Source organism: Ascaphus truei, chromosome 1, assembly GCF_040206685.1.
Source record: "Ascaphus truei isolate aAscTru1 chromosome 1, aAscTru1.hap1, whole genome shotgun sequence".
NCBI classification, from domain to species: Eukaryota; Metazoa; Chordata; class Amphibia; order Anura; family Ascaphidae; genus Ascaphus; species Ascaphus truei.
In genome coordinates this window covers 4,469,280-4,485,964 of record NC_134483.1, presented here as the reverse complement: position 1 = coordinate 4,485,964, position 16,685 = coordinate 4,469,280, and the positions used below count along the sequence as shown (strand labels likewise).

General features: G+C 51.1%; 1 protein-coding gene across 5 annotated transcripts in view; it reads left to right on the top strand.

Moving 5' to 3' along the window:
- Window positions 1–16,685, top strand: part of LOC142469876 (uncharacterized) — a 511,728-nt gene that overhangs the window by 457,137 nt on the left and 37,906 nt on the right. For 2 of the 5 annotated variants that reach the window (XM_075576714.1, XM_075576627.1), the window contains exon 1: window positions 15,991–16,274. The exons of 1 other annotated variant lie outside the window; for it this stretch is intronic. The gene's annotated coding sequence lies outside the window, so the exon portion shown is untranslated. Of the gene's footprint in view, window positions 1–15,990; window positions 16,275–16,685 lie in introns of those variants that run through there. 2 more of the 5 variants (XM_075576964.1, XM_075576794.1) reach the window with 2 other exon arrangements.

Here is a 16,685-nt window from a genome sequence, read left to right as displayed (position 1 = left end):
TCGGACCAACCCAAAAGTCTTGTCTATACCAAGATGTCCATGATCATCATGTAAGGACTTCAACACCAGGTATTGTAAGTTCTTGGGGAGGACTAGTTGTCGCCTATCCGGGTGGTTGTGGTATTGCACCACCTGATAGAGTAAGCAATTGTCTATTTAGAATTTGTCCCATTCCCGCATGAGCAGGGCCACCAGGCCATTCGCCACGTGTTTCAGAAGGGCTGGGTTCTTCATTTCAACAGCTCGCCTGATGATACTAAGTACAGGGTCTCGTATTTGGTAGTCTACCAGATCCTTCCACCGTAACACCTTGTCATGCGTGATGTTCATCCCTTTTGGGTCGCAGTAGGCGGCTGGGACAGCCTGCGACCGGCATCCCAATGAATCAGCCACTCGTAATTCTGAAAAGGCTACTTGGTCGTTGACGATGGCGGCCATGCTACACATAGCTCGCACTCCGGGTCCTGGGAGTTCCTCCCATTCCTCATCATCTAGAATAGCACTTAACCCGGGTCGTCAGGATAGAGCGTCAGCCCCTATATTCAAAGGTCCCGGCTTATATTTCATGGAGAACCTGTAGTTGCTTAGGGCGGCCAGCCAGCGGTGTCCGGCGGCGTCCAATTTGGCCGAGGTATTGACATAGGTGAGGGGGTTGTTATCCGTCCTCACCTCGAAGGTAACACCGTACAGGTAATCGTGGAGCTTCTCGGTAATAGCCCACTTGAGAGCCAGGAACTCCAACTTGTGGACGGGGTATCTCTGGTCACTGGGCGTCAAGCTGCGGCTGATGTAGGCTACAGGCCAAAGACCCTCAGGGTGTTTCTGGTGCAGGACGGCACTCAGTCCATTGAGACTGGCATCCACATGCAGAACGTATGGCTGTTCGGGATCAGCATACGCAAGCACCGGCGCTTCGGTCAGACACTTCTTCAATTTCAGGAAGGCTTGCTCACACTCAGACATCCATTTATCACCAAACGGTTGGCGTGCCGATACATCCTTCCTGCCGGTCTCTGAGGGGTATATCTTCAATAGATTGTTCAGGGGTTTAGCTCTACTAGAGTACCCTTCCACGAAGCGACGGTAATACCCACAGAATCCCAGGAAGGATCGCAGCTCCATGACATTCTCGGGACGAGGCCAGTTCACTACTGCTTCTACCTTGGCGGGGTCGGTGGCGATCCCTTGGGCGGACACGATGTGTCCCACGTAGGTCACTGAGGTATGGCAAAACCGGCACTTGTCTAGGGACAATTTCAACCCTTCGTTCCCCAGACGGTTGATCACTTTAAGTAATCGCTCTTCGTGCTCTTCCAGAGTTCTTCCGAAGACGATGATGTCATCCAGGTATACAAGACACTCCCGCGGGCTCATGTCCCCGATAGTCTTTTCCATCTGCCTTTGGAAGGTAGCAGGCGCCCCACATATACCTTGGGGCATACGTGTAAATTGGTAGAATCCCAATGGGCAGACGAAAGCTGTTTTCTCCTGATCTTCCGTATTCATAGGTACCTGATAGTACCCGGATCGGAGGTCGAGCACGCTGAACCATTGACTTCCATTCAGCGCATTCAGTATCTCTTCAATGCGCGGAAGGTTGTACTGATCCGGTATTGTACGATTGTTCAGAGTTCGATAGTCGACACACAGTCGTACGGATCCGTTCTTTTTACGCACCACCACTATGGGTGACGCGTAGGGCCCCCGAGACTCCGTCAAAATCCCGGCATCTTCCATATCGTGAATGACATTCCTCACATCGTCCACATCCCGTGGGGCGATGCGACGAGATCGTTCTCGGAACGGGGTGGCATCACTCAGACGAATGGCATGTTTGGCGCTGCAACTGCACCCCACATCCATCTCACTCGTGGAGAACACCTGTCGTCGTTGATTCAACTGGGTTGCCAGCCGCTCCTTCCACTGGGTGGACAGCGTTGATTCACCGAAGTTGAAGTCCAGCTCGACTAACCGCTCATCCACGGTCGCCGCCTTCACCTGAGGCGTGGTTTCTACAGGGCTGACTGGATATATGCAACCTAACTTCTGGTCGGCATCCAATTCCATCGGGAAGGGGGAGAGATTCTGTACATACACATGGGTTCGGAGGGGGATCTTAGTTGTCCACTCCCTCACTTCGGGTAGTATCCTATACCCCCTCTGGACCTCTTCTTCTTCAGGCGTATTCTCCAGGGAGAACAGCTGGTCGCTTTCATCTCGTTCGGGATAACAACACCAAACGGCCATCTTTTGCACTCCCCCTGGTAATATGGTCGTCAGTCCCCGTTGACGGTTGTAGAGATCCCCATGGCGCTCTAGGGCATATACCCGTTTGCACTCTTTTCGTAGGACCGGATCTAGGAGAGCGGTGGCTAGCGGCAGCTCGTTAGTCTCTTTCAGATACGCTCGGATCACCGCTTGTACTATGTCAGCGTTGGGGCCCAAGATGATCGGGTACTTGCACTGGTCTTGGGGCTCCGGACATACCAGGGCCGCTACATGCATGGGGTGTCTCTTGCCGGTATTCAGCTGGAGTATTTCCATTTGAACCCTTACAATCCCATCGATGGGGTAGTCTTCATTACTTAGCCCCCGTATGGTCACGTGATCAGCCGCTCTCAGGGTGCAGTGTTGGAGGTGCTGTTCATTGAACGGGCAGTATATGATGGTCACTTGTGACCCCGTGTCCAGTAGAACCGACGCATAGATCCCTTCTAGTAACACCGGTATGATAGCTGCAGGGCCTACTTGGCTGTAATCTTCCCGGTTGGAGGCGTCATCCCCTGCGTCGGCATCCGCAGGGGCATCGGTGGTTCCCTGAGGGGTCTCCACATCAGAACCGGCGGTTTCTAATCGGCATACCATCGACCGGGCTGTGTTTCTTCGCTCGGGAGTTTTGTCCTCGGGGAGGTCCTCCCTTTCTGGGCAATCACGAAAGAAGTGGCCCGTCTTACCGCAGCTATAGCAAAGGAGGTCTCTTGGTCCAGAGCGGCCCCTGTACGGGGAAGATGACTTACGGATGGGTCTAGCTTTAGAGGCCGAGTCCTTAGTTGCGACCTCTTCGTCCTGGGTCGGGGTTGTCTTGGCCTTGGCCCCCGCGGCCTTAGCAGGGTCACGGGTAGAAGGCTCCTTAACCTTGGCGGAAGTATGCAACCGGGCGTAGGCCTCATGTTCTTTTATCTCATCCATTAACTCATCCCAGGAAGGGGGGTCTCCTTGCATCAAGGAGCGCTTCATCATGATTACAATATGATGTTCGGGTAGAGCTCCTCTCAGAAATAGCTTACGGCAATATTCATCCACCTCGGCGGCCGTAATACTTTTACTTTTCCGCATCTCCCATAGGACTGCTCGAATCCGCTGTAGGAAATCAGATAGCTCCTCTCCGTCTTTCTGACAAAGATTGAAATACCGCTTCATCAATTGCCCTATGTCCTCGGTTCGCCCATAAGCCCGCACAAGAGTCTCTAGCATTTGATGTGCGGTGACGTCCGCATGCTGATCTTTAGCCATCTGTATGGTGGTGGATGCGGGAGGGCGCAGGCATTCCATTATGCGTTGTCGCTTCACCAGCTCAGAGCACGTCCACTCTTCTAGAACCTGAGAAGTGTATTCTCTCCAGACGTCAAACGCTTCTTCGCCCGTCGGGGTCGGTTTAGTTCCTGAAAAGATTTTTAGCTTGCGATACTGTTGCGAGGTCTGAGCTTCGGATCGGGACGGCCCCATTTCTAGGAGGGCCTGAGCTAGCATTCGGATTTCATCCCCAGGTTTAGAGGACGAGTGGGCCATACTTAAGGGTGGACTGTGGTCGGTGAGGGCGGCCCTGTCGGCCCCGCAATAACTTTCAGAGGGTGAAGCCGATGTATGCATAGCAACCTCTTGTAGATTTGTGCGGGAGCTGCCGGGTTCTGATTTTATGGACAGTTCAGGATAGACAACAATACAGCAAGAACCGGTTGACGTCGTGAGCCACAAGCTGGACGGACCCTGATCTTCAGTTATATCCTTCCCTATACTCACTAGCACGGAGCAATATTCCTGGTCGGCATCCTTACGTCGCTCTAACACTCTTATTTTGACAACATCCCGGATATATGGGTGCTGCCTCAAGGCCAGTTGTATGGATGAAGACGGCGTATCAACAGGAACCCGGCTCACCGCGAGCGTATGAAGCGGCGGCACTTGTAGCTCCATGGCCCAATCATACACGTCTGAGCGTGAGGGGGACGGTAATGGTGGTGACATTTTGAGAAAATTGGAACAGGGCACCCCAGGTCTAAGATCTCAGCAGCGCCTCCAAATGTAACGGATTTCCCCCCCCAATCGTAGATTATACTGTGGGAGCGGAGAAACATACAGCGTTACCATAGGTGTGTGGTGCATTACCTGTTGGCTCACAGGAGGGCTGAGCTTCCGCTACGGGAAACCTGGGGCAATTATAGGATACTATGAGTAACCACATACTCGATACAGCGCCTCCACCTGCGATGGCTCCCACCAGAGGGGGAGTGGTTCCTTGCAGGACAATACACAATAACCACGTACAACTGATTGGATAATAACTGATACCTTTACTAACGGGCATAGAAAACATCTGTAACATCTGTAACATCAACATATAGCAACAGGTATCCCTCACTAAGGGCAACCCGACTACGGCGTCTCGCAGGACGCGAACGCTAACTCGCACCACGGCGGGCGCCCACACTTTATGCGTCACGGCGGACGCTAACACTCTATGCATCACGGCGGACGCTAACACTTTATGCATCACGGCGGATGCTAACACTTTATGCGTCACGGCGGACGCTAACACTTTATGCGTCACGGCGGACGCTAACACTTTATGCGTCACGGCGGACGCTAACACTTTCACAGAGTGATCCCACCCCGTGTCCAGTAAACCCAACCCAATGTCTCGCACTCCCAAGTCATATACAAGTGTGTGTGACTGCGCAGCCACTATGTCAGGTGATAGGCCTTGTTGGTGCACGTGAGGTTATGGGTTACCTGCCGAGCACTCCAGTGCTCGGACCTGCAGCGAACTTCACAAAGTATCCAGGCGAACTCCTGCACGATACCCGGATCCACCACAGGATGATCCAACAGGGGTCATCCCACCCTGATAATAGTCCAGCTCTCTCTCTCAGCAGAACAGGCAAAGTTCTTCATTCCCTACTATCTAATAGCTAGCGGGGCAGGGTCCCTAACCTAGGGCCTGTCCCTACAACACTCCACTAGGGTGGCTCAGAGCTATCTGGGGCCTAGGGGTATGCTGGCCTAGTGCAGGGAGTCACTGACTCCTGCACCCCACCTCCTTCCCCTAGCTGCTCCTCTCACCAACTGACATCGTGCTCCAGCCCGCGAAATGTATAACTTTGTTGCAAGCAGACAACTCCTACAGCCCTATTGGCTCCCTGGCGTCATGGGGCCACTCCAAAGGCTCATGGGACTTGAAGTCCCCTTATAGAGCCCTCCTCTCATTGGCTAGGGCTTCGCGGGCTTTACTGGCTCTCCACTGCGCGTGCGCGAGCTCCCTGAAGTCCTCCCGGCGCTCCTAGCCCCTGCGCATGCGCAACGCCCCTAACAATGGCGGTGCCCTGCATCGCGAGCCGCCGGGACCGTAGCAACGCGATCGCGGCCTTAACGACGGCCCGATCGCGTCCCCGGCAACCGGCCTCTTCTACAAGAGTCACGCTGTACGCACACACGTCCTGCACCTTCCCACAAGCGGTCCTATCTTCTCTACCGCCGCGGTGAGTGTCTCGAGGGGGGGGGGGGGGGGGCAGCAACAGCCTCGGGGGACCTGGCTACATAAGTAAACTCATAACAGCCATTGCTGATAGCAGCCATGCTTGTAAGCAGATATGTTTCAAGTAGAATATGAAGTTTAAAAAGAAAGTTAAAAAAGAAGTGGAAAAGTGGACATCACCTATTGCTTCTGATTCCTGCTTTTGATCTACGTTGGAAAGGAGGTTATCATCTACAGTATCTAAGACTGCACATCTCAACACTTAACTCTTGCTCTGATGCTGCCTTTATTTTTTAAATTTGCTGCAACCTCACTTATTATTAAATTATGCACTTCATTCCACCAGTCTCCTTATGTTTCTAACTCTATTCATATATCTCCATCTCTCCTTTCATCCCCACTTCTCAGTTCACATGAACTCCTTTCTTACCTGCGCCCTCCGACACTACACAGCTATACATCCTGCACTAAAACACACCCCTACAAATCATCCTCACACTTTCTCTTTCTTTCCATGCTTCTCCTCCTTGCTTCTGGGGATATCTCTCCCAATCCTGGTCCCTGCCTTATTTCTACTTGCTCTCGTCCTCGCCTCCCACAGGCAACTTCTACTCCTTCTGGTGTTAACCCCTCCAACCTCATACCCATCCCCTGCTACCCTCCCTCCTCTCTCCCTTTCTCCTGTGCCCTTTGGAAAGCTCGCTCCCTCTCTAACAAGTTCCTCTCTGTGCATGACTTCTTTCTCTCTCACTCCCTGCTTCTCTTTGCTATAACTGAGACCTGGCTCACTCAGTCTGACTCTGCTCTGGAAGCTGCCCTCTCTTATGGTGGTCTTTCCTTCTCCGAGACTCCGCGCCCTGGTGGCAGGGGTGGAGGCATGGGGCTCCTGCTCTCCTCTCTCTGCCGTTACCGAACTCTTCCTATTCCCCCCTCTCTTGCTTTTCCCTCCTTTGAGGTTCACACAGTCCAGATCTTCTCTCCTCTCCCTTACTTAGGTGTTAATATAGTGACAGGGGTTTGTTTTTATTGTTTTACTTTGTATAATAAAATTGTATATTTGTGGGATATGGAGCAAAGGTGATCGGATCCCTATTCAATGGGCACCCTGTTTGTTCATTAAACCAACAGGGGTTATTGCGTTTTTGTTGATTCACCTTTTTTTAGGTGTGTTATTTTACATTGTAGTAATATTCACGCTCATTCATGGCATTATACAGGGGGACCGAGGGGTGGGCGTGTTCCATTGCAGCCTTGCTTGCCATTGGTTGCGAGGCGGCGCGCTCGAGCTAATCGGCGGCCTAGTAGCATGTCACGTGGGGCGGAATTGTTTGCCGGGTTACAGGCTTGTAACTCAGTGGATTCGTTTGGGCTCTGGAGTGAGCATGCGCGAGTGAGCGCACGGGGGGGCGTTCCTACCCGCAGGCTTCTGTGCCTGATGTGGTGGCGCCTCGCGTGACGTCACGTGCAAGCGCCAAGGGGCAATTAGTTTGCACACATATGTTTTGAATTATTATGATTATGTGTAGGGTATTTAAGACACCCATTTGCTCCATATGCCAGACTCCTTGATAAAGGACCTACAGGTCCGAAACGCGTAGGAGGTGTGTGCTTTTTGTCCCCATTGGGGTGATGCTGTCATCGGTCATGCACTGAAATAAATGGAATTCATTTTTTAACCCACACCTGGCTCCCTGGCTGTGCGCTATTTGCTCCGTGTTTTTGCTGATATTGGACTTCCCTTCATGGCTGGCACGCCACTACTGTTCCCTGGAGACTGTGGGAGTGGGTAAGAGACTTCCTTTATTGACTTCAATAGTTGAGTACTTTGATGTGGAATATAGTTCAAGTGACTCACAGGTCATTACACCCACTCCTATTAGTTTGATTATGGGACTATTCTAAGCTATAGATGAGCTATATTTGATGAAGTTGCATTGGGGTTGAGCACCCTATTCCCCTCTTGTTCCTGTATATAGTGTTTACACTACATGGGCGTTGGCTCACTATGGAGAACTTCTTTATCTACAATCAAGAATTTTTTGATGGGAGTAGGTGTGTTTGGCTTTATCCAGACCTGGCTGGCTGGAAAGCTTCTTAAGGATTCCCAGAGGGTTGTTACAGTATATATCCCTTTTTTCAGGACATTGACTTTTCCTTTCCTCCAATTTTCATTGGAATTATTCTTGTTGTCATTCTTTAAATCATCATGTCTGATATGGAGCAAAATGAGGTGATACAAGTTGAACCTACAATGTATGCATTCAATTGCTTTGACGACTCAATAAGAAAGAAAAGAGCAATACAGGTATTTGAACGCGTGGTGGATGCAGACACTAAGGATATAACTGATTTGAAATCCCACTTTCAGAGATTGGAGAGACTGCTAATCCTGAATATAGGAGCCTGGTGGGACATAATCTCCCGGGAAACCTATACATTAAATAAAAGGATCCCCAGGGGTTTAAGAATGAAAAAGGTCCCAACTTTTGGATTTAGCACTCCACAGTTTGAACAGCACTGGATTGCGACACTAGATCAGTGCTCATTCAAGCTGATGGAACTTATTATAGAACAGAAAGTCAATGAAAGAAAGGGTTTACAAGTCCAGATTAAAGAACTTCAAACACAACTGCAACAATTTCAGGATTTAGATGGTTTTAAAAATGATGACAGAATTCTATCAGAAACAGTCCTTAAAGCGGAGGAAGACATAACGGCTAAAAAACAGTCCAAGTACGATAGGGACCGTATAGACTATGAGAAGAAACAAATATATAATTGGCAGCGAGTTATCCCTCTCTATGAGCGTGGCATGCAGGGTCCCCAAAATAATTATCAACAAAGGGACAAAATGATGAGATCTACTCCACGGAAATCGATATTAAAGGCAAGGGATAAAGCGCAAACTCCTACCCCGCCGGTCCTGCGCCTGCGCCAACCTTCAACATGGCAGCGCCCTCTACGCGGAACCTCCGATAAATCGGAGCGTTCCCAGCACTGCAGCAATCTGCCACCCAACAACAACAACAATGGCGGCCGAGGGGGGCCCGGCTACATATATATACAGTATATGGGGGGTTATGTATTGTTTTTTTTATATGTATTGGGTAGGTGTGTTTATTGTATGCATTTGGGGGGGAGTTTGTATATATTTGGGGGTTGGAGATTTGTTTTTTATGTATTTGGGGGCGGAATGTTTTTTGCATTGGGGGGTAGGAGGTTTTTTGGTATACATGTGAGGCGGGAGAGTGAGATGGGGTGAGACAGAAGAGAGATAAATACATGGGAAGGGGGGGAGAAAGAGAGGGGGCTCGTGAGGTGTGAAATGGGGGGGCGCGGGCAATACCGCCCACACGGGGGGGGCTGCTTAAAATGTTTGTCCCGGGCCCCACGATTTCTGTTGGCAGCCCTGTGGACAGTGGTACCCCGTGAATGCGAAAGATTTCCTTAATTAAGATATCTGCCACGGTGGTGGAGTTGGATAGGCCTTTCAGAGGAATAAAGTGTGATTGCTTTGAAAATCTGTCAACAATAACTAGAATAGTGTTCATTCTTCTGGAAATTGGAAATTCGACAATAATGTCCAGAGGAATACTGTTCCTTAAAGCGAAATCTTGGGCCACAAAGCTCCCTTCTGATCTGGAGTCAATGAAGGCAGATGCTGTGGCTTAAAAGTCAGGACCTTTAAGGAATATCGGAAGCATGATCCGAGTCGGCAAGATTTCCTGGATAGAAGGGGAAGGAGAAATAGTGCCCAATGTGATCCCCTTTACTTCATTGGGTGTTGGAATTTCCCGGCTTGATAGGGCAACGAAGCACCTGGTGTCCAGGATGTCCACAGTAAAGACAAAGACTGCTACACCTCCGGCGTTGTCTCTCAGAGAAGGAGAGTCGGTGACTTCCCAGCTGCATGGGTTCAGGGTCATCGGGAGCTGGGGGATCTGTAGGAGTAAGATTGAAAGTAGGGGCTCTGGTTGTGGGAGACCGGGAGCGAGAGCATTCGGCCTTCCTCTCCTGGAGACGCTGGTTGACCCAAATATATACCCGAACACATACCGCGATGAGATCTTCTAAGTCGGTAGGTCGTTATTGCGCGGCCAGTTCGTCCTTGAGGGACTCAGATAAACCCTGCCAGAAGGCTGCCGACAAGGCCTCATTATTCCAGCTCGTCTCTGCTGCAATGGTCCGGAACTTGAGAGCATAACTTGCGACTGGCCGAAGCCCCTGAAAAAGGTGAAACAGAGGATGCTGCGGTGACCTTACGGCCCAGGGTATCAAAGACCTGTTTAAATTCCTTTGTGAAACGTACTAAGTTCTGGGTAAGCACTGGTCTTTGTTCCCAAATGGGAGAGGCCCAAGCCAGAGCGTCACCGGTCAGAAGAGCGATAATATAAGCCACCTTGGACCTTGCAGAGGAAAAACAAGAAGGAGTTAGTTCAAATTGGATTGCGCACTGATTGAGAAAACCTCTACACCCATGGGGGTCGCCAGCATAGCGGTTGGGAGTAGGGAGGCATAGCTCAGCAGAGAGAGTCAGCTCCGGAGTAGGTGAGAAAACAGTTACAGGTCTAAGGATTCTAGACTGTGATTGTTGCAGGGAAAAGGTTGAAAAACTTTGAGTCAAAGATGTGACCTTAGTCTCCAGCTGGTGAAAACGATCACCAATGGCAGACAGAGCTTGGCCCACCTCAGTGGGGTCCATGTTCGTTGGGCTGAGCATACTGTATCGCTTGCGCTCACTACGAACAAGGCGGGACCACGGTACCGACGTGGGAGAGTATAGAACACGCCACCCACAGCAGCGGAGGCACAGCTGGAGAGTGGATAGTCAAGGTTTGCCGGGTCAGGGTTGGGGGAGGTAGAATAGTCTTGATACTTGCCGAGGTCAGAGGTTGGAGCCGGAGAGTAGTTGCTATCCAGGTGCCATGGTCAGGGGTTGTAGCCAGTAGGATAGTCGTTGTTTGGATGCCGATGTCAGGGATGGAGAGGTGTGGCAGATCAGAGTCAAGCTGGGGTCGGTAATCCAGAGAGGGGTCCAAACTCTAGCCGAGTCTGTACACAGGAGATCAAACACAGACAAGGCACAACAGCAGGAACAGGGTCGTGAGAACAGCAAGGCTACAATGAACTATGCTCAGCCAAAGAATGAATGCAGGAGATGAGCATATATGTGAACAGGAGACCAATAGGCCAGGGGGGCGGGGCGGAGGAGCTGCCACTGCGAAGACAGGGATAGGCTGTGAGGTGCAGGAGACAGGTGGGAAGTATAACGAGTGTTGACGCACAGCTGGCGAGCGGTGCAAGCGCATCACGTGGCCGCGCGTCACAAGTGGGAGGCGGAGCCAAGCTCTGTGGAAACATTGAAAGTCTTTTGTGGGCGTGCACATTCTGTAAGCAGCGCTGGAGGGTGCAAAGCATCAGGTAAGGATGGAGCACGCCGCGAGGGACGTGCGCCCAGATTCCTTACAGTAACGTCCTAGGCACTTTCGTCTGAGCTCATATAACGCAGGCCGCCACAAACTCCTGTACATCTTTGCGGAATTCGTTCGAGGAAATCGCAAGTCTTCCTAACTCCCGGGTGACCAGCCGTCTTGGAGTTATGACCCCATTGCAACACCTCACTTCAAAATTGGGGAGGAACAAATAACTTAGATGAACGTGTGGACAAAGAACTAGGATCCTCTGCCTGAGCCTGCGAAATCTGTTGCAGAGGTGATGACGATACAGCAGAGATGATCTGGGTGGGAGGAATGATGGGTCCCTGCTCTAGCTCCTCGGAGCCGTCAGGAGAGAATTGACGAGATAGAGCATCTGCTTTGGTGTTTTTGGATCCTGGGCGATAAGAGATCACAAAGTTAAACCGAATCTCCTTGCGCCTTCAATGTATTCAAGGCTCTTGTGGTCAGTAAGGATTGAAATCGGCGAAGTTGTCCCTTCAAGCAAATGTCTCCATTTTTCAAGAGCCATTTCCTTAGCCAGAAGTTCCGATTTCCCACATCATAGTTCCTTTCCGTGGCAGAAAACTTTTTAGGAAAGAAGGCACAGGGGTGGAGTGTCCCATGAAAATCCTTCCTTTCAGAAAGAACGGCTCCGGCTGCCAGATCGGATGCGTCCACTTTGAGCACGAAGGGTTTCGTGGAATCTGGATGGATCAGCACAGGGGCGGAAGAAAAGGCGGACTTGATTTTCTGGAAAGCTAAAAGAGACTCTGCGAGCCATATCTTAGGATTCGCCCCTTTCTGAGTGAGAACCGTAATGGGTGCAATCACCTTAGAAAAATTCCTGATGAATCGTCGGTAGCACAGATGCAGCGGCCGTTATTCGAACAAATCTCGAAATGGATTCCCGAGATGTGCCCGTGATCCTCACTAGTTTTGCCGCGGCAGACTATAATGGCCCATCGGATTAACACAGCGGGGGTCCCTGCGGTGTGAGTCCTACCGGGTCTGCCTTTCTGTAAGAGACGCGCAGTAAGAGGCTGAATCCGTCACTCTAACTGCGCGCCTCTCACAGGCGATCGCAGGGGTTTTATATACTTTTAAACATTACAGTAATGTAGCAGGGGGTCTCCGGAGCTGAACCGCATTGATTTCAGGTCCAGGGACCCCATACTTCCCAATATACAGGCCCCGTTATGGGGTGCCGGAATCTCCTATGCATGGAAATGTCCTGATCACGTGACGCGAAATCACGTTACTGCTCTGTTACTGCCCCAGCACGGCTGTTACTGCCCCAACCATGCCTGCTACTGCCCCAGCTGTGCCTGGTACTGCCCGAGCTGTGCCTGCTACTGCCCCAGCCCTGCTCTGTTACTGCCCCTGCCCTGCCCTGTTACTACCCCTGCTCTGTCTGTGACTGCCTCAGACCTGCCTGTTACTGCCCCAGCCCTGCTCTGTAACTGCCTTGCCCGGTTACTGCCCCAGCCCTGCCCTGCTACTACCCCAGCCCTGCCCTGTTACTGTTCCTGTCCTTTTACTACCCCAGCTCTGTGTTACTGCCCCAGACCTGCCTGTTACTGCAACAGCCCTGCTCTGTTACTGCCCCAGTCCTGTCTGTCACTGCCCCAGCCTTGACTGTTACTGTCCCTGCCGTTTCTGCCCCAGTCCTGCCTGTTACTGTCCCAGCCCTGCCCTGTTACTGCCCCAGCCTTGTCTTGTTACTGCTCTGTTACTGCCCCAGACATGCTCTGTTACTGCCCCAGCCCTGCCCTGTTACTGCCCCAGCCCCCTGTGAGAGAGAAAGGGGAGACAGGGAACATTATGGATATATGTGCAGTCCTTTAGCTTTATTACAACCTCAGGGGTTATGTTATCCCCAGGTTACCTCCTTCATATCATTGGCCAAAAGGGAGCAGTGAGGGAGCAGGCGGTGTATACACCGCTACATGCAGAAGTAACTCTCTCTCCCTAGCACAGTGTCTGGGAAATGTTACTGTGCTGCTTCTATGTGTCACTTGTACTGAAGGCTAGAAAACTACAACTCCCATGATCACCTGAGTGTGAGCATTCCCCCTTGCCGGAATGGCTGCCTCTCTGGGGACTGCTGCGTTGCTCACCAAGGCTGTGCTGGTTACATATTCATTTGCTGGCTCTGCGGCTTCCACAGCAGTTACTCTGGGAACGTCCTGTTCCCCGCTGACAAGGTGAGAGTGAGGGGGCCTTCCAAGCACTGTCGACAGGAGCTCGAGTCGCTGTTCATAGCTGAGCCCTTCTCCCCAGGCGGTGAGGAGTGCAATGAGTTCAGAGGTAGCCAGTCCGGTCGCCGCAGTGACTGATTCATCTGCACCCCCTGGCACCACGCCACCCTCTTCCAGGCGGTCACTGACATCCTTCCCCTGTCCTTGTCGCCCCGGAGCTGGAGAGATCTCTTGCACTCCGGGCTGAGTACTGTCTGCTGGCGGGGCCATCCTGTTCTCATATTCTTCTAAATCCTCCTCCAGCTGACTCTTTGACCGGCCGTCTGTCATGAACCCGTACCCCACACATCTATCCACTATCTGCGCCCGGTTCCAGGTACAAAACCTTCCTGAGCGTGGAATCATGGTGCCACTGGGGTATAGGTCCAGAGACCAGTGAATTATCTCGTGCTTCTTTGGAAGTGTGTGTAAGTTGCCACTTGTCTGAGGAGCTTGCAATCTACAAGGTCCTCACTATATTACAGAACACCACAGGAAACTGGAATATAGGCTCAATCAGTATCTCACCAGCTGCCACCAGTTTTAAACGCCTGTGACGGGAGACGCGCTTAATAACACATTTATATTTCGTGGGTCCTGATTGAGCAGAACAGGTTGAGCAAAATAAACTGAGATTTATTCCCTTGATAGGCAAACACACGACAACTGCAGAATAAACTTAATAATTACACTCACGGGTAGAGAAACAGAGGATAATGTCCAGAAAGGTGCAAAACACCAGGAGATTGTCTTTTAAAATGTAGTCCTTTTGCAAGGGCACAAATTGCCAGCCCCAATCCTTCTGTGAATGTGCAAAGTCTTTTCTGGTTCTTTATGGGTTCGGTCTGGAATCCCCAGGGCTAACGAAATCCTGAAGCAGGGCTAGTTTCCTTGTTGCGATGTTTTTTAACCCCTTGCGTTCTGGAATCGTAGCCGCTGTACTTAGGTCTTATCCGCTTGAAGAAATCAGGTAACAACAGCAGGAACAACAACAGCAGGAACAACAACAACACAGGAATGAGGGGTACAGGCCTTTTTAAGGACAAGGGCCTGTGAAGTGTTACATTAGCCTCATCCCATTGGCAAGGAATTATCTTCCTCCTATCAGAACCTGCCATGTCAAATGGGCAAATCCTACAGCCAGCCCAGGTAACTCTGAGCATGCTCAGTAAGCAGCTTGGTAGCACTGCTAAGTAAAAAGGGGCCATTCATTTCTGGGGACGCAATGTCTGGAGTTTGGTCCCAAGGTGTGAAATAGCCAGGATGAGTAACAGGACCTGCTACTCAAAAACATCCTGATTAAGTGACACTTTAAGAATCTGGGGTCTTTCATGTATGCATAACATTTGGTCCTTAATGCATTACAAAGGCAGGCAGAAAAAAAATAGCATCCTGCCAATACATTTTAAACAGAAAGGCACTTCATCAAAAATATATGTTTCCCTTATGACAAAGTTATATTTTTAATATGTGTGTGCTTGTACAGTCCCTGCGGTGTGAGTCCTACCGGGTCTGCCTTTCTGTAAGAGACGCGCAGTAAGAGGCGGAATCCGTCACTCTAACTGCGCGCCTCTCACAGGCGATCGCAGGGGTTTTATATACTTTTAAACATTACAGTAATGTAGCAGGGGGTCTCCGGAGCTGAACCGCATTGATTTCAGGTCCAGGGACCCCTTACTTCCCGATATACAGGACCGTTATGGGGTGCCGGTATCTCCTATGCATGGAAATGTCCCAATCACGTGACGCGAGATCACGTTACTGCTGTTACTGCGCCAGCACGGCTGTTGCTGCCCCAACCATGCCTGCTACTGCCCCAGCCCTGCTCTGTTACTGCCCCTGCCTTCCCTGTTACTGCCCCAGCCCTGCCCTGTTACTACCCTTGCTCTGTCTGTGACTGCCTCAGACCTGCCTGTTACTGCCCCAGCCCTGCTCTGTTACTGTCTTGCCCGGTTACTGCCCCAGCCCTGCCCTGTTACTGTTCCTGTCCTGTTACTACCCCAGCTCTGTGTTACTGCCCAAGACCTGCCTGTTACTGCACCAGCCCTGCTCTGTTACTGCCCCAGTCCTGTCTGTCAATGCCCCGGCCTTGACTGTTACTGTCCCTGCCCTGTTACTGCCCCAGTCCTGCCTGTTACTGCCCCTGCCCTGTTACTGCCCCAGCCTTGTCTTGTTACTGAACCTGCCCTGTTACTGCCCCAGCCCTGCCCTGTTACTGCCCCAGCCCTGCCCTGTTACTGCACCAGCCCTGCCCTGTTACTGCCCCAGCCCCCTGTGAGAGAGAAAGGGAGGGGGGAGACAGAGGTAACATTATGGATATATGTTTAGTCCTTTAGCTGTATTACAACCTCAGGGGTTATGTTATCCCCAGGTTACCTCCTTCCTATCATTGGCCAAAAGGGAGCAGTGAGGGAGCAGGCGGTGTATACACCGCTACATGCAGAAGTAACTCTCTCTCCCTAGCACAGTGTCTGGGAAATGTTACTGTGCTGCTTCTATGTGTCACTGCTACTGAAGGCTAGAAAACTACAACTCCCATGATGCCCTGAGTGTGAGCATGCGCAGTAGGACATAGTGCTGTGACCCGGATGTAGCAGGCAGTGATACAGGGAGGGTGTGAGATCTGCACATTGCCCTCACCCGGTAGGAGATTAAACATCTCCCCAGCACCCAGCCCTGCACCCACAGAGGGGAACCACAGGTCCAGCACCCACCCTGCACCCACAGAGGGGAACCACAGGTCCAGCTGCTGCCCATCCTGCACCCACAGAGGGGAACCACAGGTCCAGCTGCTGCCCATCCTGCACCCACAGAGGAGAGCTGCCGGTACCGGAGGGCCCATGAGCTGTGAGTCACAGGGATCTCTCCCACATTGTAATATTTAGATAGAGATGTTGGTGGATTAACCCCTGAAGACTGTAATATACAGTAATGGGAACCCCAGCGTGTTGTGTATTACACATATATCCTCTGGGTGAGAGAGAGGGCAGCAGGACTGCACCTTGGTTATCTTGGGGAGGACACAAGACTGATTCACCTTTATATATTCTGCCCCAAAGTGGGGTAATCATTATCTGTGGCCACCAGGCTGTGACTTGCAGAATATGTTCCCCGTCACTCTGAGCTCGGTTATTATTCTCTTTTGCAACCACCGGTGACGTGTGCCCCTTACATATTGTATATTAACAAGTGTTCCTGTGCCATATTATTGCCATATTATTGTACCATCTGATCATGAATAACACAACTGTTACATTT